General features: G+C 42.3%; 1 long non-coding RNA gene across 2 annotated transcripts; it reads left to right on the top strand.

Moving 5' to 3' along the window:
• Positions 1-244: 244 nt before the first annotated feature.
• On the top strand, positions 245-9,662 carry LOC109023616 (uncharacterized). 2 transcript variants are annotated; one of them, XR_008672542.2, is made up of 4 exons: positions 245-304; positions 3,665-3,843; positions 8,407-8,947; positions 9,333-9,661. It is a non-coding gene; the product is annotated as an uncharacterized lncRNA (long non-coding RNA). The 2 variants fall into 2 exon arrangements; XR_002003040.4 differs by lacking the exon at positions 245-304 and adding an exon at positions 1,833-1,931 and having other exon boundaries at positions 9,333-9,662.
• Positions 9,663-10,750: the final 1,088 nt, after the last annotated feature.

The following is a 10,750-nucleotide window of genomic DNA, read 5'->3' on the forward strand; positions in this document are numbered from 1 at the left end:
ATAGGAGATAGAAGGAGCTAGAGTAATAGATTCCTCCTCTTTTCTCTTTTATAGACTCTTCTCCTAAGTGTAGATCTTTTTTGCAACACTCTCTGTGAACATCCCTTCTGCTGGACGGAGAGAGGCATGAGACAGATTCTCCCACAGAGCCTTCAGAAGGAACCAAACTGGTGACACTGTGATTTCAAACTCCTAGATTCTAGAACTCTGAGACAATATGCTTCTGTTGCCTTAAGCTGCCGAGTATATGATAATCTGTTATGGCAGCCCTGGAAACAAATACAGAGAGGATGAACAGTTGCAGGTTCGTTTGTTCTTTCTTTTTCTTTCTTTCTTTCTTTCTTTCTTTTCTAACAAGAGAGGAACTGGGCTTGACTTGATTCATGCTTGTGTTTATGATTTGGAAACTATCCACATTCCTCGAATCCCCTTTCGGATATGTATTTCTTGCAAGCAGCAGTGCTTAGATCATAGACAAAGAAAGAAGATAAATGCTCTTTGGTGTTCACTTTGGTAGAGCCCTGGTATTTTTCCCAGCCTATAAACCTTCATTTATTCTAAGACCTACTTCATGGATGCTTTCTCATCACCTGCACTCTGCAGTGGACTGACATACTTCCCAAGCAGAAGTCTTTCTCCAACCTGGTGGGCTCCAATTGACCCTTCAAGAACTAGCCCAAATGTCATCTCTACTAAGACGCCTTCCTGATTTTTCCCAGTCATTGAGCACTCACTCCCTCCTCTGTGCTCTTGAAGTACCTATTTTTTTAGAGCGCTATTCACCCTGTACTGCAAATGTAAATATGATTTTTCATCTCTTCCACTAAACCAATGTGCATTTTTTTGTGTTCAGGGTGGCCCATGAATTCCTATATAAAATAAACAGTGGGTCTTATTTGCAAGGCAGGATGCTTGGTGCAGTGTCTAAGAACAATTCCAAATTCAGAAATTATGTTCCTCTCATATCTTTTTCATTCTAGCTAAGCGGCTTACTCCCCATAGCCAGCCTTCCTTCCTAAAGCAATACTTTATTTGTGAAAATGCTTTTTTTTAAAAAAGAAAAAAAAGTGTGGGGGATATGGGCATTATTTTAGAGAGACTTTCTAAAGAACCATAACAAGTCTATTTGAATCTTTTATTTGGTATTAACTAGATATTTTATCATAAGTGAGCAGGGAGTTTCTGGTTCACTAGCCTTTTTTGCTTTCTTGAATGCATTTCAACCTTTTCCATAGTTCAAGTCCATATAATCCCCAATCCTTTTTTCCTTCAAATTTTAACTCCTTCGCTATGTTCCTCATAACTCCTCCTGTTAACATCTCTCAGAATTCACCGCTGAGTTGTCACCTTGAATGAAGATATGCGTTGAACTCATGGTGAATTGTGCCTTTTAAATAAGACTGTAACAATGGGAGTAGTTCAGCTTGTTTTACCCTTAGTCAAAAATACTTGTTCCAAGAATTTTTTTCTCCCCTTGATTCAGAGTAACCTGAGGCAGCCCTGCTATGCAGCAATGGAATCTGTAATAGGTTTATCTTAGGAGGAGCTCTAGTCCCTGATCCTGGAATAATTAACGAAATGTTCTTGATGTCCCTTTTGAATTCCTGCAAAAGGGCACAGTGAATATTCACTGCAGTTTCCTACTGGGTGTATATATATATTTTACTTTTGCCTCTATTCTTCCAACCTATTCTGTTCAACATCTGGCACCACTGTCATCTCCTTCAACAAATTTTGTGCTTTAACCACAGATAACTGTTTGGAACCTGTCTCTGTATGTCTGCATATCCCATCCTTTCCAAATGGGATGACCTTTCTCTCTTTTTGCAGCAGGAAAACTCGTCCTCAGAAATCAGAAAGAAATTTTCCTTCACCATAATGCGTGATGACTCAGAGGACTTTTTTCATGCCTTGAAATAATCTATTGAGATGTGAGTCTGTTCTTTGTTTCTTGTGCTCTAGGAAGCTCTAATAAATGAGATACACTTTTTTCTCCTCCATCAAAAGACAGTGGCTGAAACTTTCTATTCTGAATTTAGGTTTCTAGCCTGCATGGAGCTGGGGTTAAGGTAGGACAGGCATTCTTGACGTCCCACCAAACACATTTTCATAAGCACTGTCTTAAGTCATTCTGAACAGAGCAACTGCTTATTGTTGTCTACAGAGATGTATGCTAAGGAGTGCAGAGAGAGGAAAGGATGGATTCCATCACAGGAATAGCAGGGTGAGGGTTTATGATAAAGCAAAGCCTGGCTTGGGAATGTCAGAGTGTAGAGAAAGCAGTATCAGGAGATGGGCACACTTTAAGTGGAAATAAAGGAGTCAGGAAGGAAGATGGAAAGACAGGAAATTAAATTGAAGGTGAGAGAGGTGTACAAGCCAAGATCCATCTGTAGAGTTTCTAACGTTTGAGTCAAGATCCAAGTCTGTTCAGTGATATATTGTCTCCAGTTCTATAAAGTGATGGGTCAGAAAATTACCATTGTGTGAGTGTTTATGCCCAGCACAGTGTTAGGTAATTTGATGAAAGTATTTCATTTAATCACCAAGTGACCCTGTGAAGGATGTATTATTAAACACGCTGTTCAGAAAAGGACACCAAAGCTCAGAGAAGGTCTTTGAGAACCAAAATGTGAGTTCAATTTCAGTATGTCTGACTGTAAAGATGTTCTTTTTAGTCTACTAGGTCATCTCGCCTTTTGAAACCAGGGATCTAGGCCATACCTGGTCTCATATAGGTATTGCCCCAGTGGTATCAGCCTCTACCTCATAGGAGAAGGACCCAGGACAAACAAAGCCTTCATCACCATTTGGAGGAACCAAATCAAGTTCTATAATGCCTAGTCCAGTCCCAACCCCTAATAAGATTCCCTCACTACCCAAGAAGGCAGTGGAGTAGTTAGAAACTTAACTGTCAACCTAGAAATTCTCTAAGCCCTTCTACCTCTCTCAGTCAATTGCTTTTCCCCAGCGTGGGAGGTAAAGTCCCGTTGACACTCATAGGTGGAAGACTTCCACCTCCCTTGTGGGGATCAATCTTTGGCTAACTGTATTGAGCCTCTTCTGTCATCATTATTGGTTTCTTTTATGGCCTCCCCTGGAGCTTAAGACTTATTGTAAGTATCAGCCCTGTTAGAGGGTTCCAGAGGGGACCATTCGAGCTTTATGGAAACTTTTCCATCTGCTAAATAACCTTGAGAAAAGAGTTTAGTTACTGACTCCCCGAACTCATCTCTCCACCTTCCCAGCCAATCTCTGGGGTGGGATTTTATGTTTCTGACATCAACTATAACTTGAGAGTTTCACCCTATGGTTGACATAAAGCATTCATTTAATGACAGAATATATTGGAGTTTCTGATTGACCTTGTTATATCCTTGTCATTTAAATCAGTTCAAGTCTGGAGTGCATGCTCCCGATCTACCCAGTATGTGCCTGCCCCCTCCACACTTACATGCACATAGATGACATTTCGTTTGCCGTCTTTCAGAGTCTGGGAAATAGATAACGGTTCCAAGCTCTAGCTCTTAAATCCCTCATCATCCATTAAGCTCCATGAGATTACTCTGTGAATCACTATGGTTTAAGAACACCATGCCTTAAAAAAATAAATTGATAAAAGTATGGATTTAAAGACTTTCTCAGGCTTTGTGTTATTCTACAGGTGAGACTGGAGGGGAAACTATGTCTTCATTCACCTAGGGATCACATTGGAAACTGTGAACGACAGGACATTTGACCATCAACCCACCATTTCCACACAGAAGTGTCAGAGTTGAGAGTGAGCTGGTTGTATAAGAAGCAGCTGCAAGGCATCAGGGAAGTCCCTGAAGTGGGACAAAGGTATGTTGCGTTCAGCAAGATTATGCTGGCATGGAATAGCAATGTGACCATAAGTAAATACCCAAAGTGTGGATATTTACCCAATATTTACTGTAATAATCATTTTTGTACTTGTAAAAATCATGCTACAATTATTTCTTGCAATTTCTCCATGAATAAATATCTTTTACCCATTCTACAGATGCTGAAACTGAATCTCATACAGTTGTATATGTCTTTGTTTTTTTAGATCCTGAGTGTGAGGCTTGACTTTTTACTTTCTATGTGCCAGGAGGTGAACTTGAGATTAGGATTGAAGTTAGGCTGGGTGTGGTGGCTCATGCCTGTAATTCCAGCACTTAGGGAGGCTGACATAGGCGGATCACTTGAGGTCAGGAGTTTGAGACCAGCCTGGCCAACATGGTGAAACCCCGTCTCTACTAAAAATACAAAAATTAGCTAGGCATGGTGGCACATGCCTGTAATCCCAGCTACTTGGAAGGGTGAGGCAGGAGAATTGCTTGAATCCAGGAGGCGGAGGTTGCAGTGAGGCAAGATTGGCAACCGCACTCCAGCCTGGGCAACACAGCGAGAGTTTGTCTCAAAAAGAAAAAAAAAGAGATTAGGGTTCAAGCTTGTTGAGATTAATTTGAATGATGATTCTGCTACTGAGTTTGCCTAATGATCTTGAGCCCAGAAAGCATTAGGAGCCTAAAGTAAATAGACCGTGGAGCCAATGAGTCTGGATTTTTAGCTTGTCTTTTCTAGTCTGGAAAATGAGAAGTAGAGTGTTTAGTTTCTGGAGATTTGCTGGGAAGTAAGTGAACTACTATTTTTGAATAGATGCTCAATAATTGTTGGTCTCTGCTTCTCACAGATTAGTGTCAAATGTTCTAGTGTCAAATGTTCATTGTTTCTAGTATAGCAAACTGTCTCGCCCATCACCCTCTGAACTTCCACAGATGTTTATCCATACCTATCTTAGAGAACCTGGCAACTTCTACTTGCATTATGCACAAAACTAAGCCTAGTGCTACAAACAGTGGGAACAGGAATTCATCACTGAATCTATTAGTCAGGTTTCTCCAGAGAAACAAAACCAATAGAATATATGTACAGATGATGATAGACAGATAGATAGATAGTTAGATAGACGGATAGCTATGTTGATAGATAGATAGACAGAGAGAGAGAGAAAGACAGACAGATATATAGGTAGATAGATAGTTAGATAGAGATATATAAACAGATTTATTATAAGGTATTGGTTGATGCAGTTTTGGGGGCTGACAAGTCCCGAGATCTGCAGAGTGAGTAAGCAAACTGCAGACCCAGGCGAGACAAGGGTGTCATTTCAGTCAAAAGGCCACCAGGCCTGAAACCCCAAAAAAGCAGCCAATGTCTAAGTTTCAGTTTGGAGGCAGAAAAAAGCCAATTTCCCAGTTCAAAGGCAGGCAGGCAGGAGAAATTTGGGGAAGCGTCAGCCTTTGTGTGCTATTCAGGCCTTTAACAGACTGGATGAAGTCCCCTCCCATTATGCAGTGCCATCTTCTTGACTCAGTCTAATGACTTAAATGTTAACCTCACCCAAAAGCACCCTCACAAGAATGCTCAGAATCATGTTTCACCAAACATCTGGGCACTCCATGGCCCAATCAAGTGGACACATAAACTCAACCATCACACTGAATAAGTGAACTTCTGCAAACTGGGCCCCATTAACTCCTCCTCTACAAACAAACACATCTTTCCTCCACCTTTGTGTTTCTCAGGCCATATTGGTTGCTCCTGCCTGCCTCCAGAGAGTTTCCTCTGGTAATAGGAGCACAGGAGTTAAAAATCTTATCCTCGCTTTGTAGTCACTCACACAGAGCATTAAGACCCAGTGTTCCTTGGGTTCTCCAACCAGCCTCTCTGCACCTGCTCCAGGATCCTCCTGTCATCTGGCTCTTTTCTTTCTGCCTTTTCTGTGGAACCTCTGAATCCTACACATTTGATGCTGAAGGTCTTCCTCAAAGCTAATCACGGTTTTTAAAATGCAGCTCAGCCCAAGTATGGGAGAAAGGAAATTGAGGCTTAAGCACAGCCAGCAACTTCCCGCAGGCTACCCCACTAAGAAACAGTGAATAGGGGATTTGAATACGCTGCATTTCTCTTCACTCTGCTGGGACTTCTCTTTTAGACACTAGAGAAGCCAGTATTAGAAGATGAAGTGGCATCCCAAAGAAAGAAAAAGATAAACCATCAGAGGAGATAGGGATTGGAATAGAATAAAAGATAGAGAACTTCCTTCTCCAAGAGTTCTGTTTGCGTAAGTCAACAACAAAGAAAAGAGGTATACTGTTATTTTGTGCGTCTAGCAGTCATAGTAGTATATTTTTAAAACAATCATTGGGTGCGGTAACGTTAAGAAAGGCACTTCATTGAGGATTTTCAGCCTCTAAGAGATCGACAGTCTTAACTCTGGTGAAGCCAGGTGCTCACTGGGTCTTCCCAGCATTGCCAAGCTACAGAGAGCGAAGGCTGCATCCTCCCCCCTCATCTGTACCCTCATTGCTGATTTTATGGAATCAACCACAGTGACGAATGGTTCCGCATTTGGATGGCTGTTCCAGCTCTGGTCACAGCTGAAGCTCTCTATCACTGTTGACGTATGTGCACTCTGAGAGTTCAAGTGCAATTGGCCATCTGTCCAGGAGTCTGGAGCCATCCTCAGCATTGAAATAGCAATTGAAAGAGCCAGCTCTCCTCCAGCAGGCACCTGGAGCCAAAAGCTTGCGGCCACAGCCTCACCAGCAACTGAACGGGGCTGGGAAGGTCCCCAGTTCAGCAGCAGGTAGAAGAAGGGGGTTGTGCAAAATAAATGGGAGTGCACAGCCATTACCTCTGAAAGCACCCAAAAGAAATAATTCCCCGAGTGAGTGGGGCAAAAGGCAGAGGGTGTGCTTTGTGGATTCAGTGAAATTTGGATGTGAATATTTGCTCTACTCCCTGCAGGATGTGCAACCTTGAACATGTCACAATATTTTCCAGTTGAAAAATTTCTTCAACTGCAAAATAGCAATAGACTCCTTTTTTTCCTGCTACTGAGACCATTGTGGGAATTACTGAGGTGAAAATTGGCTTTGTCCATTAGAGAACAATGTACTGTGGTTAGCACTGTTTCCTCGGTGTGGTCAGCTATGGCCCACCTGCACAACATAGATTTTATTATTTATGGAGGGAAATGAGTGGGGGAGAACCAGATGGTGTGACTCAAGCTCATTTTAGGAAAAAAGCAAAAAAAAAAAAAAAAATTATGAGCCTCAGAAATGTTGATGAAAAAAGAGCCAAATGAAGATCCTTTACTCATTTATTTATTTATTTCATACGGAGTCTCTTTCTGTCACCCAGGCTGGAGTGCAGTGGCGTAATTTCGACTCACTGCACCATCCACCTCCCGGGTTCAAGCAGTTCTCATGCCTCAGCCTCCTGAGTAGCTGGGATTACAGGCACCCACCACCACACCCAGCTAATTTTTGTATTTTTAGTAGACATGAAATTTCACCATGTTGGCCAGGCTGGTCTCAAACTCCTGACCTCCGGTGATCCACCAGCCTCGGCCTCCCAATGATCCTTTACTTTTAATTGAAAGTGAGGCACATAATCAGGGAAAATTTAAGTAGCACCTACAATCCCAGCACTTTGGGAGTCCGAGGCGGGCGGATTGCCTGAGCTCAGGAGTTCGCAACCACCCTGGCCAACACGATGAAATCCCGTCTCTACTAAGATACAAACAATTAGCTGGGCATTGTGGCGTGCCCCCGTAGTCCCAGCTACTCAGGAGGCTGAGGCAGGAGAATTGCCTGAACCTGGGAGGCGGAGGTTGCAGTGAGCTGAGATCGCACCACCGCACTCCAGCCTGGGTGACAGAGCAAGGCTTCATCTAAAAATAAATAAATAAATAAATATAAAAATAAAGCCATGATAATAAATAAATATTCCCTCTCCCTTCCTCAGACTTGACCAGGTCTCCCTCTCCCATGAAACCACTGTTGCTAGTTTCCTGTGTATCCTTCAAGTAACAACCAATGTGTGGACAAGAGGAGCATTCTATAAAAGACACTTTTACTTTGCTTTTTATCACTAAGTGTCTCTTGCTCCTTATCCTAACACGTGTATCTGTCTCCTCCTTTGCCTGACTGTGCAGTATTCCAACGTATGAATGTACCATTATTTACTTTACTGGTTTCTTCCTCCGTAACAACAAGTATTTTGTTATTATAAACAATGCAGCAAAACAAACATCTTACAAGAATCATTCTTTGTTCATATATAGTAAAGGGTGGGATAAAAGCCTTGCTGAGTAATGAGACAGACACATTTATTCCCATTTTGACAAACCAATCAGCCCTTCCAGCAACAATGTATCCAGGTATCTGTTTACATATAGCAGCACCAAGAGATTTTACTTTCCCCTTCATTTACTTTCCCCTTCATTTACATATAGCAGCACCAAGAGATTTTACTTTCCCCAGAGCATTTGCTCATAGTATCTATGTATATTTTCATTTATTTATGTTTTGTCTTTTGGTTTTGTTGAAGGGTTGGTGGCGGAAATGATGTCAAGATAAATGAACCATGAAACCTAATTTATAAAAGAGCTACCCTGAATTGCAGCAAATGCACGGATACTCCCATCTCAAATGCACACCTACAACATGAGCTATGAAACCCAGTTTATAAAAGAGCTACCCTGAATTGCAGCAAATGTAGGGATACTCCCATCTCAAATGCACCCCTGCAGTGACATCTGTCAGGAGCCTATGGAGACAGCTGCCTCACCCAGAAGGCCTCTTGCATTTTTATTTTTGCAAATATTCAGCAGGGATGGAGGGGACTGCGTCTGCTCTCTCCACTTTCTTCCTGGAGAGAAGAGGACATGATGGAGAACAGAAGGCAAGGACAATACATTCCACTCACATTTCTAAGAATTCCATGACCGGAAGCTGCCACAAAAATAATGCAAAGGTCTGTCACCAATCACAGATGCAAGGCCTCACAGAAAGCCCACTTGAGCTGAGAGGTGAAGTTGTTCCCTGCAGATGCTCACATGAAAATGAGATAAATAGTGAACTCTTTGAAGGTAATTTATCCACCCCTCACTTCCTGCCTTCCCAGATACACAGACAATCCTGTGTTTGCCACAAGCAGGAAAGAAAGGCGAGATAGGTTTCAATCCCTTCGAGGCTACCCCGGGTCAACTTTATCAAAATGATAAAATGTTTTGGGTCTTGGCAGCCCCCTGGGCTGACTCTGGGTTGGGCTTCCTGAGGTATTAAGGGGTGAAAGAGGTGAGTGCACGGCTCTTCCTGGGGCATCCCAGGGGCATCTCTTATGTCACCGCTGATAGCAGTTTTATCAAGATAAATCTAGTGCTGCTCTGGAAGGATATTAATAAATTATCTAGTAATGAAAAATGTGAGAGGAACCATACTCTTACATCAGGCTTGTGATGATTACTTTGATAGATGCACTGGAAAGATTTCCTCGACAAGGCAGAAATGAGACACATGACACATAAGCCTTTAAGAGTGACCTCAGAGGAAAACAGAATTTGCTGGATGATACAGAAGCAGAAAAGGGAAAACCAGAGCTCCGAGGCACCGCGTGTCAACCACCAGATGGATTAGCTCTGCTGATCAACCGATCATGGAGTGTGGAGCCAGTTGCAGAAAGGGAGGAGAATAGAGGAATAAAAGGGAGGGGAGAAGACACAAAAGGCTTAGCTGTAGTCATAGCAGGGTGGGCTCTAGATGGACATGGGCATGGGTTGGAATCCCAGCTCTTTCTGGAAAATTGCTGAAACACCCTAAGCCCCAGTTTCCTCATCTGTAAATGAAAAGTATGGTAATAGCACTATGATATGGTTTGGCTCTGTGTCCCCACCCAAATCTCATCTCAAACTGTAATCCCCACATGCTGGGGGAGGGGCCTGGTGGGAGGTGATTGGATCATGGGGGTGGTTTCCCCTATGCTGTTCTCGTGATAGAGTTCTCACGAGAGATGGTTGTTTGATAAGTGTGTGGCTCTTCCCCCTTCTGTCGCTCTCTCTTCAGTAAGACGTGCCTTGCTACCCCTTTGCCTTCAGCCATGATTGTAAGTTCCCTGAGGCCTCCCCAGCCATGTAGAACTGTGAGTACATTAAACCTCTTTTTTTTTCATATAAACTACCCAGTCTCAGGTAGTTCTTTATGGCAGTGTGAGAATAGGCTAATACACACCAAAACAGCAGAGTTGTGGGAGATTGCATGCAATAATAATTGGGAAGCTTTGGGAAGCAGTAAGTACTCATAAACAATAGCATAATCACTTAAAGTAGTGGGGTCTATGTGAAGAGATGAGAATTGTGGTTATGTTTACTATGAAAGAAGCAGGAACTAAGAAGAAGCTGTTAAAAAGGGGGACCTGGGTGCTCAACATTCCTTGACACAAATCATTGAGTTCCTGTTGCTCTGTTAGATTCTGCAGATGCTAACTGAAATTGGGCATTGCTTCATTCCATAAGGAACACAAATCCTAGTGTGGGAGACAAAAGTATTAGTAGAAAAGTTATCAAAATAAAATAGAATAAGGGCTAGAAGAAAGGAGAGCACATACAAACTTACGGGTGTTTTTTGAATCAGACTGAGGGAAGGCTTGCTTGGAGAGGTAAACTTGAAATGGAATTTTGCAGGATAAATAGGACTCATCAATAGAGTGAAGAAAGGGAAATGTTAAACATGTTTCTTGTAGAGCAAATTTAAATGAAAAAAATCTGAGAATGGCATGTGATTTGGTGCAATTGTAGTACAGAATGGGAACCAGAGAGCATCCACCAAAAAGAAGAAGCTGGAGAAGTAAACCTTGCCAGATTAATCGAAGTCACGTTGTGAGCATGTGTGCAATA

This window comes from Gorilla gorilla, chromosome 18, assembly GCF_029281585.2.
Source record: "Gorilla gorilla gorilla isolate KB3781 chromosome 18, NHGRI_mGorGor1-v2.1_pri, whole genome shotgun sequence".
Classification (NCBI taxonomy): Eukaryota; Metazoa; Chordata; class Mammalia; order Primates; family Hominidae; genus Gorilla; species Gorilla gorilla.